A 22,723-nucleotide genomic window follows, 5' to 3' on the forward strand; every position below is an offset into this window, starting at 1 on the left:
GAAGTTTTTCAGCATGAAAAGGAATACAGAAAGCAAATTTTGATAACAGTTATTTATTTATTTATTTATTTGTTTAGCACTAGTGCTTATTTCAGGGAGATGGACTCCAGGGTGTGTCCAGTGGAGTCCCAGGGTCTCCTGTTTCTCACATGGCCTTCAGGTTAATGGAACTTATTTTTTTAAAGATTTATTTATTTATTTGAAAGTCACAGTTACATACAGAGAAAAGGAGAGACACACACAGGGAGGGAGGGAGGGAGGGAGAGAGAGAGAGAGGTCTTCCATCTGCTGGTTCATTGCCAGAGCTGCATCAATCCAAAGCCAGAAACCAGGAGCTTCCTCCAGGTCTTCCCATGTGGGTGCAGGGGCCCAAGGACTTGGACCATCTTCTGCTTTCCCAGGCCACAGCAGAGAGCTGAATTGGAAGTGGAGTAGCTGGGAATCAAACCAGTGCCCATATGGGATGCTGGCACTGTAGGCGGTAGCTTTACCTCAATCCTCACGAGTTTTTTGTGTTTGGCCATATGCTCCAAGCGGCAGAGGTCACCAGTCTTGATGTATCCTGTGAGAGCCCCACCACAAGGTCGGCAATAAATGTGTGCTGCATCTTGCCAGAGTGTGGCTCATAGTCACCCCCCCAGCCATTAAACTGAACTGGTTTACAGGCCTGAGTGGATCGGTTACTGGACCAGTCTAGCTGCCCTTCAACAGCAGTACCGCTGCAGGCCTTCTTCTCCACAGCCTGGGCGGTCCTCCTGGGTTGTGACCATGAGGTCATCCTCCATGATCTGGATGTCGACCTCCAAAAGGAATGAGGGCTCAGTGGCCCAGTCATTCTGGTTAAAGGGGTCATCGATGGAGACCACAGGATAGTTCTTTTATTTAAAAAAAAGATTTATTTGCAAGGCAGCATTAGAGAGGGGGGGAGGGAGGGAGGGAGGGAGAGAGAGAGAGAGTGAGTTAGAACCATCTGCTGATTCACTTGCCAAATGGCCACAATGGCCAGAGCTGGGCCAATCTGAAGCCAGGAGTCCATCAACTGATAACTAATTAATGAAATTGTGAGATGTGCACACACACACACACACACAATGGAATACTACTCAGTCATTAAAAAATGAAATCCTTTTTTTATTGCGAGAAACTGGATGCAACTGGAGACTATTATGATTGGTGAAATAAGCCATCCCCATAAAAATAAATAGCATATGTTTCCCTGATTTGTTATGGATAATATACAGAGTAAAAAATGTAGTGCACATGATCAAAATTGATATTTTTACATTTGACTTTTTTAGCCCTGGTCTATACTCTTGAGGAACAGTGGGGTTTTTTTATTTTTGCTTGTTTGGTTGACTTTTTTGTTTGCTTTTTACTGAATTACAGCTTGTTACTGGTTGAATTCTTTAGTGGAGGGTTAAGCTTGTGTATAAAGTAAATTAAAAGTATGTCATTGTAAAAATTAAGAGTAAAATAATAAAGGAAGGAAGAGGGAGGGAGAGAGAGGGTAGAGTGGGAAGTATCATTATTCTCTTAAAACCATATATGTGAAATACATTAAATTTGTTCCATTCATTTAAATTTCTAAGATGTTTTTATTTATTTCAAAGGGATACAGAGAGGCAGAGGCTGAGAGAGAGAGAGGTGTCTTGCACCTGCTGGTTCACTCCCCAATGGGCCACAACAGTTGGGGCTTCTTCCAGGTCTTCTAGAAGGATGCAGGGGCCCAAGGACTTGGCCCATCTTCTAATGTTTTCTCAGGCCACAGCAAGGAACTGGATCAGAAGTGGAACTGCCAGGTCTTGAACTAGCACCCACATGGGATGCCAGAACTGCAGGTGGCAGCATTACCTGCTATGCCACAGTGCTGGGCCCTCCATGCATTTATATATAATTAACCTCAAGCTTAGTAATTCAATTTCACAAAGCGTCTAATCTTAAAAATCAGACATATGAATAATGAGTTATATGAAGAGTGTTTATTATAATTATTCATCATAGAAAATTGTTAAAACTTCAGTTGTCAAAAAGAGAAGTTAATATTTTCAGCCAATTAAAATCACGACCTTTAAAAAGAGTAGTTAACAACATGAAGGGAAAGTTACACACTGTTGAGTAGGAAAAGTAGACGACAAAGTAGCATGTCTGTTTGGTCATGGTTTTGTTTGTAAAAGTGTACGTGTATATGTATGTATCTGTGTGTAAATGTTAAGTGACTGAATATAGAAGAGATTTGATCTCTTCCCATGGCCTATATTAAGTTTTCTGAATGTTCTGTGATGCACATATAATGCATACATGTAAACAGAGACACATTTTTAGAATGAAGTTAAGGAAAATCTTCAACATATTTATACACTTTAAAGGCAGTTATAGAGACAGTGAGGGAGAGAGAGCTCTTCCATCTGATGGTCCACTCTCCAAATGGCCACGATGGCCAGGACTGGGCCATGCTGAAGCCAGGAGACAAGAACTCTATCCACTCTAATTTATTAGGATATTTTAACATGAGAAGATAGGATTGCTTTCTGATCTCCTAGATAAGAATGATAATCAAAATGAAAGTATCTACAATGTCTCATTTTGTTTTAAATATTTGTCAAATTGGTAGTTTGTTGTTTTTTTTTTTTTTTTTTTTTGACAGGCAGAGTTAGACAGTGAGAGAGACAGAGAGAAAGGTCTTCCTTCCATTGGTTCACCCCGCAAATGGCTGCTACAGCCAGCACGCTGTGCTGACCCGAAGCCAGGAGCCAGGTGCTTCCTCCTGGTCTCCCATGCACGTGCAGGCCCAAGCACTTGGGCCATCCTCCACTGCACTCCTGGGCCACAGCAGTGAGCTAGACTGGAAGAGGAGCAACTGGGACAGAATCCAGTGCCCCAACTGGGACTAGAACGTGGGGTGCCAGCGCCGTAGGTGGAGGATTAGTCTAGTGAGCTGTGGCACCAACCAAATTGCTAGTTTTTAAACAGATGCAATATTGTTTGCATACACAATTCTAAAAGCATAATGATATATCCTTCTTCTCTCTCTCCCACTCTTCTTCCTTGCATTTTTTCTTTAGTTTTTGAGATAACATTTTAAATACACTTTACAATAAAAAAAAAGTCTTAATACTTCACCAAAAAAAAGTTTAACAAGTAAAATGCAAAAAGACCCTAGTTTAGTGGGAATATAGTGAATGGCTATAAACAATATTTAAAAATGAAGACATTAAATGAGAAACTAATATGTGTCCTAATTCCTTTACAAAAAGTCTCATGGGAAATCTGTCATTATTTTCCAAATATCAGTGCAAAAACATCTATTATATGATCTCTTTAAAAAAGCATTGTGTGTAATAAAGTAGAACTTTCCTCAAGTTTTCTTGACAGTCTCACATAAAAACTGTTTAATAAATTTAAACAGTTTCAACCTCCTTGTAAATTTTAGAAATCGTTAGGCATTCTACACTGTTTCTAGTTAATAATTCCACATACTAAAACTACTGGGGTATTTCCTAGAAAGCTACGCAGAAAGGCCAGGTCTTGGAACTGAGACCCTGTTTCCCGCATGGGAAGAAAGAACTGAGGACCCCATAGATGACAGTTCCTCACGTGCATGAACCCCATACACACAGCACTGCTGCTCCCTGGTGACCACTTTGTCCAGACTGTACAATCGGGGAGATGCGGGTCTGCTGCCACTCAGCTCCCCACAGATGGCTCTGGGGCTGAGACTTCTCTGCTAACAGGGAAGGGGCAGGGTGCCTGGGTCCAGGGTGCCAGTCCAGGCCCCACGCTGTAGACCACAAGGAACCCAGGGAAGTGCTGTGCTGACAGCAAGATGGGGCCCAAGGTTCCAGAGATGCCCTCTGGGAGCCAGCGTCCTCCCAGCAGGTACCACTAGCTTCCCCTTCCCCCACTCTGGACACCTGGCTCCACACACTCACCATTCCCAGGAGTCCAAGATGGGCTGTGTTGTGGTGGAAAATGTCAGAGAACAGTGGATGCTGCACTACCTCCACCCAGCAGCAGAGCCCCCTCCTTGGACCTCTCTCCTCCAGGAATTTGGAACTCTATGGTGTCACAATCCAGTGTGATTACGTGGCAGTGATGTCACCGCACCTGATTGGACAGCTCACATAGCCATCAGCACTCAGGACCCAGAAGTCACAACAAATCAGCATTCTCTACAGCAGGGACGTGTACTCCAGGCCACCCCAGATGGTAGAGAGGTGAGGCCTGGGTTCAGGGGCCAAGGGCCTCCTCCAGGGCTGCATCCTTTCACCAGCGGGATCCTGCCACCTGCTGGGACCCTCCTGCCTCCCCACGGGTCTTCCTGGGAGAATCCCACTTGGAGGCTGCAGTAACCTGCTTAGGTGAGTTAGAGAGTATTGGCTGTTTATTGGCTTTGGTCTTTTTTGTTTCCTTCGTATTGCTGACTCATTTCTATGTGGGGTTTTTAATATTAAGAATGTTTACAGATAGTACAAATTCAGTTTTTTCATCTCTCCTAGATATTTGTTTTCTAGTCTGCCTCTTGCACTTTAATATTATTTTCTGTTTGTTTCTTGCTGGTACTTAGTAATTAGTGGATTTTATGCATTGATATTTCCAGTAATATTAAATTTATGTATCAGTTGTATTTATTATTAGATTTTATGAATTATCTAGGTATTTATGTGTCATCCTATGTAATTCTTCGTGTGTGTGTGTGTGTGTGTATATATATATATACACAATTTCATTCCTTATAAATTGAACTTTACACATTTTTTTGCCATTTTATTTCCCTGACTACCCTTACAATAGAAAGTTGAAAAGAAATAGTGGTGGCATCTTGGTGTAGGCTTACATCCAGGGAAAAGCTTTCAATGGTTCTGTATTAGTTGTGTTGGTTTTTGTAGGTTTCTTTTAATCTTGATCAGATTGAAGAAGTTACTTTCTGCTTGTTTTCACTGATATAAGGTTTTTTTCATTAGATGCTGAGTTTTATTAAATATTTTCAACATGTAATCTAAACAATCAGTGATTGTCTTTTTGCATTTTTCGCCTATTTGGATTGCTTTTTTGGGAACCTTGACAACTCTTGTATTTTTTATTATCTCTTGCTTGTAATTGACCTATTATGTTTTCCTATATCATTTCATTTATTATAATACTTTGCAGTCCCGGTGAGTCATGGGTTGACTGTTTGCTGTTTGCTGGGACTGGAAGGCCGGGGTGTGGTCACAGCCTGGCTCCCTGCAACCCTTTGTGGTCAGGGCAGGGCGGGCTCCCCAGGTGTGTACCGCCTCGCAGAGCAGTGGCCGTGACTGGGATGTGCCTTGTGATGGCCACATCTGCCACCTGCAGGCATGGGCTCCAAGTCCTAGAAGTGCATGGTGCTGCCCACAGTGGAGCAGATCCTGGAGGACGTGCATGGGGTGCCGGCCCAAGACCCTCTCTTCACCGCGCTGGCCCTGGAAGGTAGAGGGCTCGTTCTGGGGCAGGGCAGGGGCGGCCCCGAAGCCCCAGGAGTGGCAGCTGGGGCAGGACCTTGCATCCTGTACTGCATGGGCCTAGGGCCAAGGAAGGCATTGGCCCCATTAATGGAGGGGGAGAGCACTGCGGGACAGGGGCTGTGGTGGGGGTCGCAGGGGTCTCTGGCCTGGCCCAGGATGGAGCTGAGAAGTGGGGTGTGCAAGGACAGGGTTCTGCATGCATGATCGGGGTGCACTCTGTGGTCTCTGTGAGGTGCTCAGCTGTACTGAGCCCTGGGCCCAGACGGACCCAGAGCGCCGCCCCCACCCTCCCTGGATGCCACCTTGGGCCGAGGCCTGAGGATTCTATGGGAATATACTGTTCTTTCTCTTTCTTTCTTTTTTGAAAAAGACATTAGAGACAGGGAGATCTCTCCACTGGTTCGCTTCCCAAATGGCTGCAGCGGCAGGAGCTGGACTGACCAGAAGCCAGGAGCTCCATCCAGGTCTTCCACATGGGAGCAGGGGCCCAATCACTTGGGGCATCCTCCACTGCTCTCCTAGGGCACAGCAAAGAGCTGGATCAGAAGTGGAGAAGCTGGGACTCGAACTGGCGCCCCTATGGGATGTCAGAGTCACAGGCGGCAGCTTTACTGCTACACCACAGCGCCAGCCCTGGGAGCCTACTTTTTAGAATTGTTATACTGGGGCCCTGTGCCCACGTGGGACCCAGAGGGAGCACCTGGCTCCGGCCTGGCCCAGCCCTGGTTGATGTGGCCATTTGGGGAGTGAACCACAGATACAGGATCTCTCCCTCTCTCTATTTCTCTCTCTCTCTCTCCCACTTTCCCTCCCTCCCTCCCGGTTACCTTCCTCCCTCCCTGTTCCCTCCATCTCTCTCTCTCTCTCTCTCCCCTACTGTCAGATGAATTAAACAACCCCAGCTGTACTACCACATTCTGTGCCGGGCTCTGTGTGACCCAGGGCTGCTTGGCATTGCCGCAGGCCGCTGCCCTCAGCCGGAGGTTCTGTGGGACTGGGCATCTGGCGGAGCCCGGGCCGAGCCACTTTTCAGTCGCCAGCTGCCTTTTGTCTGTCACGAGTCACCTGTAGCGAGCAGGCGTCCGGCCGGGGTTCGAGTCCAGGTTCCTGGCCATGGCCAGGGAGGGGGGGTCATGGACCATGTGTGTGTTTGTGTGGGGTCCTGGACTGGGTGTGGGGGGGTGGACAGTGGTGGGGGGTTGTGGACCACGTGTATGTGGGGGGTCATGGACCGCAAGTGTCAGCACACTGCCATCACATTGCTGCCTCTGAGGGTCATGGCCATGCTCCCCCACAATCCCCCATGCAGTCTCACTTGGGGTGCATCTGCCTAGGAAGTGCCACAGCCCATTTGGCAAAAAAAAACCACATTGCATTCCACCACCTTGGGCTGACCTGGGCCCCTTCTCCCAGGCCCAGATGCCAGCTGGGCTGTGTGGGCACCCAGGACCGGCTCCCGCCCCCCAGTGGGCCCTGTCCATCTCTTGGGGCCACCCTTGGCCCTGGCCCTCCTCCAAGATGGGGCTCTGAGAGGGGCCAGGGCTGTGGCGTGCTGGGGGAAGCCACCGCCCATGATCTGGGCCACTCGATGTCTGATGCAGCTCCCTACTGGTGGCCAGGGAAGGCAGCAGCTGGTGGCCCCGGTGTGGGCCCTGTTCTTTCCATTATTGCCGAGGACAGCATTTCTAGAATAATGTGCGAGACAGGCGCAGTGGGGACGTGGGAACCCAGAGCTCCATGTGGGTGGCAGAGACCCCACTATTGAGACTGGCATGCTCAGGCTGGCATGTGAGGCACCAGGTCATGCGTGAGCCCCTGAGAGTGACTGTGGGGCACCCAGGCCACCAGGGTGGGCTTATGCTGTGCAGGGGTGTGGTCTGCAGGTGCCCGCATCCCCAGACTGGGCTCCCTCCTGCTGGGTGGCTCTGGAATTGGGGGTTCCCTTGTGACTGATGCTCCCTCATGCTGTCCCAAGCCCCCCAGGAGACCCCAGGAAGAGTGAGGACCCTGAGGCCCAGCGGGAACGGCTGTACCAGCAGAGCCAGGCCTACAAGGCTGCCAATGTGCTCGGTGCTGCCCTGAGCCTCACCACTGCCTCCTCCAGCTGACCTGGGCCCTTCCCCACCTCGGGCCCCGGCTGGATCCTGTGTGGGCTCCTGGGACCACCTCCCCCCAGCAGACTCTGCCCATCTCAAGGGGCGACTCTGCTCCCTTACCCAGCACAAAACTCCCTGGCTGAAAGGGGGAGCCGCCTGCCCTGGTAGGGCCCCACGGGCCTCATGATGCCACTCCTGGGCAGGAGCCACCCTTTCATCACCGAGGGAGAGGCTGATGCAGCGGACAGCGGAGCGGCCACAGGCCAGGCCCTGGACACTCTCCCTGGGACAGAGGCCCTGCTGGCCGGCCCTGGCTCTCTGCATCCTGGGGCGCAGGGCTGAGCCCCAGGGCCACAGGAGTTTCTCTTCTGCTGCCTGAGCCTCAGAGACCCCAGCCACAGCCGCTCAGCCGGGGCAGAGACTCCCCCCCACCCCGCCCACTGGGCACTGTCCGGCCTGACAGAGCCTGGGCCACAGCCAAGGACAGAGCCAGACAGAGACACCCCAGTGGGACAGTCTTCCCTGGCCAGTGGGGATCCCTGGCCTCCCTGCTCATGGCTGGTGTGGGAGGCCTGCCCCTGCCCCTGCTCATGCAGCAGAGGTGAGGTGACTGGACAGCTCCATTTATTAAAGCTGTGCAACACGGGTACAGGGGGCGTGGTCCTTCCATCAGCCGGCGGCTTTACATGGGGTGCTGGCAGGCAGTGCACTATGTACACATGGGACAGATGCTGCAGGGCATGGGGAACAGGCAGGTGGGTGGAGGGAAGGCCGCCAAGTGGTCGCCGATCCTCAGTGGCCCTGGGAATGTCCGGGGGTGGCACTGGTGTCCAGGGTCAGGGGCCAGGCAAGACCCAGTCCCCAGGACAGGGCCTGCAGCCCCACTTCAGCTCCATTGTCCAAAGGTCACTCTGCAGTCTCTGAGCAGTCCTTAGCCCCGGGCCTGGGGACATCCAGCAGTCTGGTTGTGTGGAGGCCTCGGGCACTGCCTCACCCCAACTGCTGGTTACCCCCAGGCCCCCTGCTTGGCAGCCATGGCCTAGAAGGAAGCGCGTAGCACCTGGGGTGCGCCCAGGAGCTTGGGGGCTACCCCTGCTCCTCCTGGGCTGTGTCCTGCAGGGCACAGGTGGGGCCTGAAAGGGGCGCCCGCTCGGGTTGCTGCCTGCAGCTGTCTGGCCAAGGCCCAAGGGGGTGGAGGACAGGACACAGCAGGTGGAGCCCCCTCCCGGGGATGGAGTGCTGGGGTAGCCCTGCTGGGCAGCTACCCACAGGTTCCCTTTCCCCAGCCAGATTCTGCAGGAAAGAGGTCACTGGCTCTCTCTGCAGCGCACTTCTCCATGGAGGTGGGTAGGGCCTCGGGGCCCCTAATCCTGCTGTTCAGGCTCCTGGGGTGTGATGAGGCTCAGGCCCCCGGGCTTTGATGGCCCTGGAGTCCTGTGGTCCTGGTGCTGTCCGAGTGGTCCATGCAGAGGAAGCTGGGAGGGAGGCACAAAGCCAGGTGCCCTCCCCCCACACCTGCCTTGCCCACTGTGCCTCAGCCTGGCAGTGGCGTCCCAGGGCAGCAGCGTTAGCCCGACCACAGCATTCCCCGAGGAACCCCGTCCCTCTCACAGGCTTGCTGTCCTCCAGTCTCCCCCACAGGGTGGGTGGGGGTCCAGGGTAGCCTGGAGGCCCCCTCCCCTCCCTGCCACCTTTCCCTCGGGCCCCCCGGGGCACTGTCTGGGCTCCAGCCCACACCCCTGCTCCCCCAGCTGAGGCTGGGAGTGGAAACCAACTGGCAGAGCCCTCTTTAAGGAATTAGCAGGAGCAGTAATTACAGGCTCCTGTCCTGCTCAGTGGTGACAGCCCCAGCCTGCCTCCTGAACCTGCTCCCTCCCCTCGGCCAGGTGAGCCTTGGGGTTGCAGCAGTGGCTCCCCCGGGGTCGCCTCTAGGGCGGGCACTTGCACCCCATTCCCTTCTGAGATGAGGCCTTGGCGAGGTGAGGCCGCGGTAAGCTGGCCTGCTAGGCGCCATTTGCACAGCATCCGCCAGGCTGGCGGGGGCCTACTCCAGGATGCCGGCCAGGGCAGGGGCTGGGGCCTTCTCCACAGCTTGTCCCTGGTGGCCATGGCCGCCGCCATGGGGGCTGGGCACGTAGTTGAAGGGTGGGACGCGCGCTGCGTGGCTGGCAGGGAAACCCCCCACAGCGATACCCAAGCCCTTGTGGGTGAAGGGCGAAGGGCATGGGGGCAGGGCCCTTAGCCTGGAATGGCCCATCCACCTCACTGCCCAGGAGGGCGGCTGGGGCGCCGGTTGCAGTAGGGGGCTGCTCCCTGCTCTCCAGGCTCGGGGACGCTCTGGCTTTGGTCTTGGGCTGGGCCACCTCTTCTGTCTGCACCAAGGCATCGCTGATCTTCTGCGGCGGGGGGTCGGCGAGGCGCCATGGAGCAACAAGGCCAAGGGGGGCAGGGTGCTGTGCAGGATTTGCCCGACGTCCTGGTCCCAGATGCGCCGCCAGGTCGTGCCTGGCAAGACCACCCTGGGCAGTGGCAGTGCCTCGCCATCACTCCCGCGGCGCTGGGGTCGTGCGCTGGTGGGGCCCCTAGGGCCGCGCCTTCGGGCCTGCGGACCAAGCTGATGTGGGGCAGGGAGGAGTAGCGCTTGACCGCCACCGGCCGCGCGGGTGGTGTGCGCACGGGCATGCGCGACGGGCTCTCAGAGCTGGTGCGCCAGGGCGCGCACGGGCCGGGGCCAGGGGCCAGGACCGGACCCTGGCCGGGTTGGCCGCTGCCGGGTGGCCGTCCTCAGCTCCTCTCAGCGCCAAGAGCAGAGGAAGACGGCGGGGAGCGCGGGCCGGCCGCGGAGGGGCGATGCGCCTTGGGAAGTGGAGTCAGGCGGACAGCAGCTCCGTGCGCCGGCGACGTAGCAAGCCGCGCGACTCCTTGATGAAGGTCAATTGGCGCCGGAAGCCCGAGCGGTCCGAGGACTCCCTGCCTCAGGAGCGGGCGGAGGCCACACGTACCAGGCCCAGTCGGCTCCCACGAGTCCTGGGCGCCCCCTCGCTGCCTCTGGGGCTCGGCTCTGGGGCGGGGCTGGCCAGCGGCGGTGGCCCGCGCCTGGCCGGCCTCTGCATGAACGGGATCCGGACGGGCGACTTCTGGGTCTTGTGGTGCTTGGCCAGCAGGGCCCGCGCCGGCGTCTTGGGCACGCCGGGGACTGCCGGGCCGGGCAGAGACCCTGAAGCTGGGGTGGAGGGGGGCGACTTCCTGGGCAGAGGCTGAGAGGCGGGTGAGGTCTGGGAGGAACTTGAAGAAGGCGTCTTGGCTAGAGGCGCAGGGTGGTGGCGCTCCTGGGGGAGAGGAGGAGGGTGGCTCAGCGCGGCCAGCTCCGAGATCTTGCCCGGCAGATGCAGGCTCCGAGAGCGTTGCTTCCTGGGCGCTGGCGCCTCGCCTGTGGCTGCTGGCTGTGCAGGGCTGGGGGTCTCTGCCGCCTTCCTCAGTGTGGCCCGGGGCCAGGGACAGCTTTGGGCTGGGGTCCGGTTGCCGGACTGGGCACGTAAATCACTGTCCGTCCCTGGAGAATGGCCGGCACCCCCGCCGCTACCTACTGAACAGCGCGCGGCTTCTCCGGGCCGCCAGGGACGCGGGGGCTCGCGCCGCTCTTGGCTGAGGCCAGGCTCCGTTTCTCCGGCCGCCGGGCACTGCCCTCCCCAGCCCTGCCCCGTGCTGGCGCCCGCTCCTGCGCTTGGATAGCTGCAGGGAGGGGCCCGTGGACAGAGCAGACCCCAGGGACAGGAGCGAGTCGGACTGGGAGGCCGCCTTGTGCAGCCACGTGACCATGGAGTTGGCGCCCTCCTGGATGGCGCGCCACTCGAGGCTGTCCAGGTCGAAGGCCGGGTCTGAGCCGGCCGCCTCCTCGCCGCAGTCCCGGGGCGCTTCTGCCGGTTGCTCGTCCTGCCCGACAGCCCGGGCTTTGTGGCGCCTGAGGCCCTGAGGCCGGGGGCCGGCGCCTGGGCATGGCTGAGCCCATGCAGCGGCGCAGGAGCTCCACCTTGGAGCGCGGGCTGGGGCAGCTGTCGCTCCCGGCTCCTCGGCGCGGGGCCTGAGGGACCGTGGGCTCCGGGCCTCCCACATGGCTGGCCGGCAGCTCACAGGGCTCGGGCTGGCTGAGCGAGTTGGACTCGGAGGTGTCCCTCGAGCAAAGTGGGGGTCTCATCAGCCGGGGCTAGGCCAGGGGGGGGGGGGGCGGCTGGGCCTGAGCGGCCGCCTTGACTGGGGCCCGGGCCTCCTTCCCGCCCGCTCAGGGCCCGCGGGATGGCAGACAGTCGCCACGGGGCAGCCGGCCGAGGAGGGAGCCTCGTCAGAGTCATAGAAGTGTTACCGGAGAAATTGCAGGGTTCTTGTCTTCGCGCAAGAAAGAATTCAGGCGTGAGACAGAGAGTAGTGGGAGGTAAAATTGCAAGGTTTATTAGGGAAGGGACAACCGTAAGAATAGATGGGGAGAGACTGGGGGCGGGGGGGGGAGGGGTGGAGGTTACATGGTTGAGTGGAGAGAATGCACCTGGCCAGACCAGGCGGGCAGCTCAGCAGAGAGGCAGAGCGCTGAGCGCGCAGTCCAGTTGAGGCCTGGTTTTTAAGGAGATGGGTCTTGCTTCCCCACCTCTGCTCCTCTTGGAACAAAGGGTTTTTTGGATGTAAATAGAAAAACTTCTCTCTTGAAGGTCTGAAACAAAGGACTTTATGAATGAAAATGTTATCAGACAGGAGGAAGGGAGCAGGGTGTTTGAGATGCAGATACTGGGCTGCACCTGGGAGACTGTGGAAGATTTGTCAGGAAGAAGGGGTGGGGACCTCCACCTGGCAGGTTATCAGGTAGAAGGGGGCAGGGCAGGGCAGGATGTGAATACCAGGCTGCCCCAGAAACACCATCAGGATGACTTTGAGATGCAGCATGTGCTGGACATAGATGTCTTCTCTTGGCCTTTATGTCACACACACATAAGCTCATAACTGACTTCCTACCTAACAGAAGCAGTACAAGGCCTCCTTGGTGGGTGACTGCCTCCCCCCTTCCCCCTGACCCCGGTCCAAGTGGGCACTTGGGGGCCGGCCGAGAGGCAGCTCCAGCCTGGCTCCTGCCTATGACCTGGTCCTGCTCTGAGCTCTGGCCAGCGCCCCCGGCCTTGATCTGGCTGGCGGGGGGCTGCGAGGTAGCTATGGTGAATGAGACTGATCTTACAAATTCTTTCTCAGCTATGACATTGTGTATAAAAGCTTTTGAAATTTGTGTGTTGATTTTATATTCTGTAACTTTGCAAATTTCTCTTATGAATTCCAATAATCTCCTAGTGGATTCTTTTGGTTCCCCTATGTATCAGATCATATAATCTACAAACAAGGATCATTTGATGTCCTCCTTTCCCAATTTTACACCTTTTCTTTCTTTTTGTCGAATGGCTCTGGCTGAAACTTCCAGAATTGTATTGAATAGCAGTGATGAAGAGGGCATCCTTGTCTGGTTCTGAATCTCAGTGAAAATACTTCCAGCTTTTTACCCAAAAGTATCATGGTGACTGTTGGTTTGTCATATATTATCTTTATTGTGTTGAGTAATGCTCCCTCTATACAGTTTGCTTAAAATTTTATCATGAAAGGATTTTGTGTTTCATCAAATGCTTTCTCTGCATCTATTGAGATAATCATACATATGGTCTTCATTCTTCAATTCGCTAATATGATGTATCACATTTATTGATTTGTGCATATTAAACAATCCCTACATATGATGGATAAATCACACTTGGTCTGGGTGAGTGATCTTTGTGATGTGGTGATGGATTCTATTGGATAGTAATTTGTTGAGGATTTCTGCATCTATGCTGGTCAGAGATATTGGTCTACAGTTCATTTTCTTTGTATCTTTTTCTGATTTTATAATTAAGATCATGCTGAGTTTGGGAGGAATCCAGTTCTTTCAGCTGTTTTAAATAATTAACATGAATTGGGATTAGTTTATTTATATGAGAGGCCAAGTTACAGAGAGAGGGAGAAACAGAGAGACATAGAGACAGTATTCCATCCACTGGTTCATGCCCCAAATCCAATCCAGCTGATGCTAATGCACCCAGGAAAGCATCAGAGGATGACACAAGTAGTTGAGACCCTTCACTTATATGGGAGACCAGGATGAAACTCCTTAGCTCCTGGCTTCTGGCTGGCCCAGTCTTGTCCCAGATACTGCAGCCATTTGGGGGTGAACCAGAGAATGTAATATCTCTCTCTCTCTCTCTCTCTCTCTCCAGCTCCATCTCTAAAATAAAGAGGGGGGAGTGCTTGATACAGCGGGCTCTGCCACCATCTGCAGTGCCCGCATCCCACGTGGGTGCCTGTTTAAGTCCCATCCAGCTCCCTGGCGATGTACCTGGGAAAGTAGGGGAGAATGGTCTGAGTCCTTGGGAGACCTGAAAGAAACTCCTGGTTCCTGGCTTCAGCCTGGCCCACACTCAGCTGTTGCAGCCATTTGGGGAGTGAACTAGTGCATATAAGACCTCTGTCTGTCTGTCTGTCTGTCTCTCTGTAGCTCTGACTTACAAATAAATATTTTTGAAAGGTCACAAATGATTTTCACAATTTTTGATGTTGCTTTTCCTTTGTTTGTTACCAATATATTTTATTTGAAAAGCCTGTGAGAGAGAGAGAGAGATTGAAAGATCTTCCAACTTCTGATTTATTGCCCCAAATGACCACAATGGCTTTGGTTGGCCCAGGCTGAAGCCAGGAACCTGGAACCCAATCAGAGTCTCCCATTGGGGTGGCAGAAGCCCAACTACTTGGGCCATCCTCTGCTGCTAGAAGCATTAGAATTAACATTAGCAGGGAGCTGGATTAGGAGTGAGACTTTAGGCACCCAAACCAGCTCCAATAGAGGATGCCAGCATCACAGGTGGTAGCTTAACCAGCAGTGCCACAATGCCTGTGCTTGATGTTGTGTATTCTTAACTGGAATCACTTTGTATCATTTTCTGTATGGACCTCCATAATTTTTCTATGTTTCTGTTTTATTGAATAGAAAAATATATTGTATTAATTCACAAATTATTTTAAAGTCTTAAAAACCAGTTTTTATATTGTCCATTATAATCATTATTATAATCCTTAAAATGAACTTCAGAGACAAATCTAACCTTTACAAACAATATTTTGTGGTTATTTACATTTGAAGCATCCTGTTAGTAAAACGTCCCATTATCCTGTGATTAACAGTTTTCACAGAATACAAATTCATTATCCTATCATGTTTAGAGCTTTTGCCTTATAAGACACTTTTCCTAATTGATAGTTTATATTTTTAAGGAGTATTCATGCATCCTACTGCTTTTGCCATTTATTTTATAATGAAAACTATGGAGAACAGTTACTGAAAAGGATGTGAATGGGAGATAGGTGGCTTGTGTGTGGGGATTTAAGCCATGGAAATAGCCTCATGAATAACTAACAGCCTTACTGTATTAATTGACTTAAAACATGTTCCAAAATCTGTATATATGAAATACATGAAGCTTGCATACCTTAAATATAATAATAAAAAAAAAACAGATTTTGGGTCTGGCTCCATGGCTCACTTGGTTAATCCTCTGCCTGTGGTGCCGGCATCCCATATGGGTGCTGGGTTCTAGTCCCGGTTGTTCCTCTTCCAGTTCAGCTCTCTGTTGTGGCCCTGGAGGGTAGTGGAAGATGGCCCAAGTGCTTGGGCCCCTGCACCCACATGGGAGACCAGGAGGAAGCTCCTGGCTCCTGGCTTCAGCTAGGTATAGCTCCAGCCGTAATGGCCCTTTGGTGGATGAACCAATGGAAGGAAGACCTTTTTTCTCTGTCTCTCTCCCTTACTGTCTAACTTTTTCAAATAAATAAATAAATAAAATTAAACAAAAAAAGACCACAGATTTTTCCAGAAGAATTAAAATTATTTATCCTAGGTTCTTGCTTCAGCAATAGGGATCTTTTAAATTGGAAGTAGTTTAATAAGAATTACACCTAAATTGCCAGAATGTGGCCTTGTACCTAAATACCATTATTTCTAGGGTGGCTTTCAGGGCACTGACATTTTAAGAAATATGACACCCATTTCTCTAATAATATGCTATGAATGTTTGGATCTGGATAATCTGAAAGATAAATATTTTTCTATTGTAGAATTTCATAGGTAGAAGATCATTGAATGATCCAGATGTAAAATTAAAATAATCTGGAGCTGGTGTTGTGTTCTACTGGCTTAAGCTGTCGCTCCCCCTCTTCGTGGAGGAACAACACAGGACCCTGCACTGTTCTTTCATCTGCTCGGCCCTCCCCGGGTTTGCTGCTGGTTCTTCCCGGGTTGGCTACTGACCCTTCCACCTCCGTGGAAGGGCGGTTCCCCCTGCCACATTCCCCACTTCTGCGGGGGAGCGGCACACCACCGGCCGGCTCTCTCGGGGGCTGCACAGGTGTTCCTTCAGATGTTCCCCTTAGATGTTCCTGGTGCATGCCGTCTCTCTCCTTTATAGTCTTCCTCCGCCAATCCCAACTCGGCTGCCCACACGCCGAGTATGCTGCTCTCCTCCAATCAGGAGCAAGATCAGCTCCTGCAGCTCAGTCAATCAAGTTGGTGAGAGGCAGCTGGGTAGAAGCTGTACGCTCCTCTCCCAGTGCCACATTGTGGGAGAGCAGATGCATAGAATAAGTCTTAATTCCAGTAACTCAGTCCAGTCCGGGTTGCTCCCCACATAAGCCACTGCAGCAATGCAGGCATTGCATATCTAAGTGCCTGATTGAATCCTAGATTCTCTGCTTCCATTACAACTCCCTAGCAATGTGTCTGGGATGGTAGCAGATAGTCCATGTGGTTGGGCTTCTGCCAGCCATGTGGGCACCCTGGGTGGTTTTGACCTGGAACAGTGCTGGCCCTTGTGGCCATTTGAGTAGTCAATTAGCAGGTGGGAGATAAATCTTTGTCTTCTTCTCTGTCTCTTCTATCTCTCTTTCTCTCTCTCAATAAATAAAAAATTAATCCTAATCCTTAAGAACTTTGTGTCCTTGATAACATGTTAAAGACATGGCTTTTAGCCTACAGAAAAAAATTAATAAAATTTGTAAATACCTTTGTCAAGTGGAAGTTTTAAGAAGATTATCATTAGGCACATCTGTGTAAGAGGAGTTTTATGGTTTCACATTTTTCTTGCTGTAGTTTCAGATCATTTGAACCCCTCATTACCATTCACTTTCCTCATCAGTGCCTAGCTTTCTAGATAACCATAGCATTTTCCTTTGCTTTATATGTTCAGTAATTTCGTAAGAACATGTCTAAGTTTAGAATGTTATGGGGTGATTTTCTTAAACACATTTACACTGTATAAACATATGTGTTCAAGTATATTTTGCACTTATAGTGTTTTAACTCTAGATTTTCAGTATGTGGTTTTTTGTTTTTTTTTTTTTTTTTTTTTGGCAGGCAGAGTTAGACAGTGAGAGAGAGACAGAATGAAAGGTCTTCCTTCCATTGGTTCACCCCCCAAAATGGCCACTACCGCCAGCATGCTGCACTGATCCAAAGCCAGGAGCCAGGCACTTCCTCCTGGATTCCCATGTGGGTGCAGGGCCCAAGCACTTGGGCCATCCTCCACTGCCTTCCCAGGCCACAGCAGAGAGCTGGACTGGAAGAGGAGCAACCAGGACAAAATCCAGCACCCCTACTGGGACTAGAACCCAGGGTGCTGGTGCCTCAGGTGGAGGATTAGTCTAGTGAGCCACAGTGCCAGCCATCAGCATGTGTTCTGGTCCATTGCTTCAGCTTGCTTCTGTGTTGTCACTGTTGCTGAATTATCTACTCTATGTACAACCTTTGTATCCTCTCAAATCTGTTTTCTTTTTTTTTAAAGTATTTATTTATTGGTAATTTTCTCTGTTAATAATATGTCTTTTTGTTTTATTCTAATCAGCCTAACTAGATAGGAGAGATGTTAATTATCTTTATTAGTTTCCACACAGAGTTTTGTTACATTGATTTTGTTTCCTATTTTTTTCAAATTCTATTGACTTTTTTCACGTCTGCCAATGAAATTGGCTATGCATTGGCTCATGTGCAGACATGGGAACAGACAGGCACGTTTCCATGGGTTGTGTGGCTGAGTGGCACTGGTGCAGATTCTTCATAGGCGATGCTCTGCTCGCTGACAGAATGTGGACTGCATGGTGCAGCGCTGTGGGGCGTCCTTGCCTGTGTCTGAGATGAATTCTCAGCAGCCAGGCGATGATCTGAGAAATGCGTGGGGCAGAGGCCTCAAAGCCAGCACTGTACAGGTAGCAATGAGTTGCTGTGTGGACATCACAAGCGGTTCATTCTCCCACCATAGGACAAGTGATGCAGAGGCTCAAGGGCGCCCCCGACTTCCTGTCTCTGTTTTACACTCTGCAGTGCACAAGCCCGTGAGACGCGACCACTAGGGGGCGTCCTCTCCACAGGCGCCGGAGCCACCCAGGGCCAGGCTGCAGTCCCCACGGGGCTGATCTTGTTCTCCCCGCTGGGGGCGCCACTTCCGGGACTGCATCATTGAATTTATCGTTGATGCTGCAGTTTGCTTGGACTGCTCTGGAGAGCTATCATAGCCCTAGTAGTTTATGAACCACAGAAATGGACTCACAGCAGATGCACAAGTGGGGGTCTCAGGTGATGGGCCTGGCAAGTTGGGGTGCATCAGGGGTGTGGTGTCTGGTGTCTGGACATTCCCAGAATCTTCAAGGGGATAAATGAAAAGACGCACACTGGATCTGTGTTGTGAGGTTGCTGAACTCACCTGGCCACCTCACAGCCTCACCCCGTGATAACCTGGTTCCCGCTTGATCATCTGTCAGCATTTAGTGCTCTGATCAGACCACAGCAGACGTTCATCTTCGTGTTCTACCTGTTGTTTGGGGTTTAATTTGCTCTTTTTCTAGTTTCCTTAGGTGGAAATCAAGGTAATTGATTTGAAACAATTCTTATATGAGGGGGCTTCAAAAATTTCAAAGAAAATTCAGTTCTCTCTTCAATGTGTTTTTTTTTTTTTGAAGATTTATTTACTTATGTGAAAGAGTTACACGGAGAGAGAAGGAGAGGCAGAGAGAGAGAGAGAGAGAGAGAGAGAGAGAGGTCTTCTAACCGCTGGTTCACTCCCCAATTGGCTGTAACAGCCAGAGCTGTGCCAATCAGAATTGAGAAGCCAGGAGCTTCTTCAGAGTCTCCCACATGGGTGCGGGGCCCAAACACCTGGGCACAGCAGAGAGCTGGATGGGAAGTGGAGCAGCAGGGACTCAAACCGACATCCATATTGGGAGCTGGCACTGCAGGCTGCGGCTTTACCTGCTATGCCACAGCACCAGCCCCAAGGTGTGTTTTTGTAACGAACTTCTGAAAATACCTTACAGACATTTACTGCTATTTTTGTCTTTAGTGTATCTAAAGATACATTACACAGACTCTCTTATGTTGTATTTTCATTCAGCATTTATAACTTCTAATGTCTTCATTAAGTCTTGGACTCAATTTTACCGAAATGTGTCCTATTGAGTTGCTACAAACTTCAGTGTTTTCCTGATACTTCAGTGTGACAGTTCTTTTGGATTTGGCTGGTGGTCATAGAATATAATTTGTATACTATCATTGTGATATTATCCTGTAATTAATATTTGTTTTATGGCCTACATCTATTTTGGTAAATCTTCTATGGATACTTGAGAGTGGTGGTTTCATCTGTATGTTCTTGGAGATTTTCTTCCGACTCTTTCTGTTATTTGCTGAATAAAATGTACTGGGATAACAGATGATACTTGCAATTTTTTTCTTTTTAAATACTCTATCTTATTTTACAAGATGCATTTTGAAACTCTATTGGATGTAAAAATTTCAGGATTATTTCATTGTCTTGATTAATTGAACTGCTTGTAAATACGAAATGACATTTTTATTCTAATGGTAGTTTTGGTCATTAAATACACCTTGCAAAAGCTCATATTCCTCAGTTTTGATTTGTCAAATGTTAGTGTGGCAAATATTTTCCATTTTAAATGAATTTGTGTTTTTACATTTAATGTATATATCTGATATGGAGGATATAATTCATATTATTTTCTCTGTACTGTCTAATCATTTGACTTTTAATTGAGATTTTAGACCACTTCCTTTTAAAATGATTGTTTATGTAATTCAACTTATCTGTCATAATATTGCTTTCTTTTAATTCCATATTTTGTTATACCATTCTGCTTTATTTTAGATTACTATTTTATTTATTTTTATTTATGTGAAAGACAATTACAGAGTCAGGTAGATACAGAGAGAGGGCTTTTACCTGCTGGTTCACTCCCCAAATGCTCACAACAGCCAGAACTCAGCTGATCTGAGACCAGAAGCCAGGAACTTCTTCTGGTTCTCCCACACAGATGCAGGAGCCTAAGCACTTGGGCCATCTTCTACTGCTTTCCAGGCAGGGAGCTGGATCATAAGTAGAGCAGCTGGGACTTGAACTGATGACCATTATGGGATGCCAGTGTTGCAAGTTAGGGCTTTAACCCCCAGAGTCACACCGCCAACCCCAATTACTATTTTATGATTTAGTTATATTTCTATTTTGGAGGAATTATTAATTAAAATCCTTTGTTTTGATACCTTAGTAGCTGCTTTACCAATATTAGCATAGATTTCAACTTATAATATTCTACCTGGAAGTAACACCATAGCACATTATATATAATAAAAATACGATATTTTCTCCTTGTCCTATTACACCCTTCCTGCCGGTGTAAGATTATAATTCATTAAATTTAGAAAAAAATTGCTATTGTGGGGACCCATGAGCCGGCCATGGGCCCACATGCTAAGGCTTAGCTTGCTGACCGTTTGCAATAGTTACTGCTGTGTGGATGTTTATGGTTTCTGTTGAGCTGCGATATTGGGACCTTTCCATGACCCCAGGGTTGAGTCTACAACTATGGCCTTGGGACTTCCCATACTTCTTTTCCCACTGACCAAGAGTTGAGAAAACACCAGGTGGAGCAACGATAAGCTTTCTGCTGGCGTCCGAGCCGCCTGCTACGTGACCAGGAGCTAGATTGGATGAAGACACGTGATCACCTTTATGGTTGGACAAGGAGTGCACCCTATTGGAGCGCCACTGCATGGACTGCAGCATGGACTAAGCTTGCATTACATGCTTCTGCAATGTTATACTATATAAGCGATTCGTGGAATAGTAACGGGAGCTTCCCCTTTCTTTCAGAGCTCCCCTTGCTCAAGGGTTTCTCTTTCTATCCTGTTTAAATAAAAGTCTACTGAAGACCGATAAGCTGCAAGCAACGTCGTTCCTTTGCAGGCAAGGGAGCGACAGCTGTTTTCCTTCAGATATTTTCCCTCTCCATTTGTGGGGTCATATTAGTCACTTGAAGTTTCATCATAGATCAGCACTGTCTCCAAGATGCACATATGTTTTATGATGTGTAATTTATGTTAATTTCCATCTAGTATAGTAGCAATCACTGGCACTGTGTTTTATATATTTACAACTGTAGGTTATTAAAAAAATGTTCATGCTTCCACTTACCTGTTTCCAGACTGATTTTTTGATGCAGTTAAGTTCCTTATAAACAGGTTCATCTTTTCCAGTCTTGTGTTATGATTTGTTATGTGGATCACAACCATGCTTAGCCCACAAGTAATCTCCCACTCCTAAGGCAAAGACTTTTATTATTGTTCTTTTCACTGTCCCATGACTAAGGAGTTTTCAGTCTAGCTGGTAGGAATGGATGAATAAGTGCAGCACTACCTGGACACGAGGCACAATTTTCTGTAATGTCCCACCCACAGTATTTGGGTGTTTTCTGATGGGCGTGCACTGTAAATGACTTGGACTAGAATTCGAAGATGGCCCTCCACAGTTCCTGGTTCTTCCTCATTCCTGCCTTTTCCTCCCCCATATTCTGCCCTGTGATTTGGGACTGCCTTTGTGTTCCGAGATGCTCAGCTTCATCACATCTGCTCAGGGAGTCAGGGAGACACTGCCCCAGTTCCTTCTCCTGTAATTTGGTCTAGAATCTCTCTCTCTAGAAGGAGCTGTGGAGTGTGTGAGGCCTACTTCACTTCTTTTCCATCTTTCAGGTTTTGTCATTTCTTGAGGCCCATTATTATGAACAATGTGTATAATGCAGTTTATTTTTTTTATTTCATGTAGGAAGATAAACATCCCTTACTTAAACTTGGTCACAAGCAAACTGCATTTGAGCTTCAGCATGTGTTATAGATTGGCTAGGATACTCTTCTCCCTTTTCTTAACTGCTTTGTGCCTATCCTTTATTTTTCAGTCTACTTATCCTACCTTTAGGAAAATCTTCTGGGTCTGGTGTAGACTGAATTCTCTAATTCAATTCTAATTCATTCTCTAATTCTTTTTTTTTTTTAACAGGCAAAATTAGACAGTGAGAGAGATAGACAGAAAGGTCTTCCTTTCCGTTGGTTCACCCCAAAATGGCCACGATGGCCAGTGTGCTGCACCAATCTGAAGCCAGAAGCCAGGTGCTTCCTCCTGGTCTCCCATGTGGATGCAGGGCCCAAGCACTTGGGCTACCCTCCACTGCCTTCCTAGGCCACAGCAGAGAGCTGGACTGGAAGAGGAGCAACTGGGACAGAATCCGGCACCCCAACCAGGACTAGAACCCAGGGTGCCTGCACTGTAGGCGGAAGATTAGCAAGTATGCTGTGGTGCCGGCCTAATTCTCTAATTCTGATTCTAATTAATTCTCTCATTAAACTCTCTTATCTTGATAAACTACCTAAATTTAGAATTGTAATTTTACTTTCATTTCTTCTCCACTAGACTCTAACCTGAATAAGAATAGTAATTTTGTCTATCTTCAGAGCCTACAATAATATCTTACGTAGTGTGGATTCTCAATATATATTTGTATTCTTAATAATTATTGTACAGTTAATGGGAAAGTTACCATATCTTCATATAAAAGTATTCATTTATTTTTCTCTTATCTTCATACTGAACAAATATCACCTGAAAATGGAGAATGCGTAAAGCAGCATGAGACAATTCTGGAAAAGGGTATGTGAATATTTCAATAAAACTCAGAGAATTTTCAGTGATTTCATGA

At 49.5% G+C, this 22,723-nt stretch overlaps 2 long non-coding RNA genes across 2 annotated transcripts in view; both read left to right on the forward strand.

The window, feature by feature from the left end:
• LOC138847915 (uncharacterized) overlaps positions 1 to 22,723 on the forward strand; it is a 63,876-nt gene that overhangs the window by 23,736 nt on the left and 17,417 nt on the right. The window lies entirely within an intron of this gene.
• LOC138847917 (uncharacterized) lies at positions 287 to 20,955 on the forward strand. The gene is made up of 2 exons (XR_011385789.1): positions 287 to 4,358; positions 20,544 to 20,955. It is a non-coding gene; the product is annotated as an uncharacterized lncRNA (long non-coding RNA).

Source organism: Oryctolagus cuniculus (genome assembly GCF_964237555.1).
Source record: "Oryctolagus cuniculus chromosome 17 unlocalized genomic scaffold, mOryCun1.1 SUPER_17_unloc_3, whole genome shotgun sequence".
Taxonomy (NCBI): Eukaryota; Metazoa; Chordata; class Mammalia; order Lagomorpha; family Leporidae; genus Oryctolagus; species Oryctolagus cuniculus.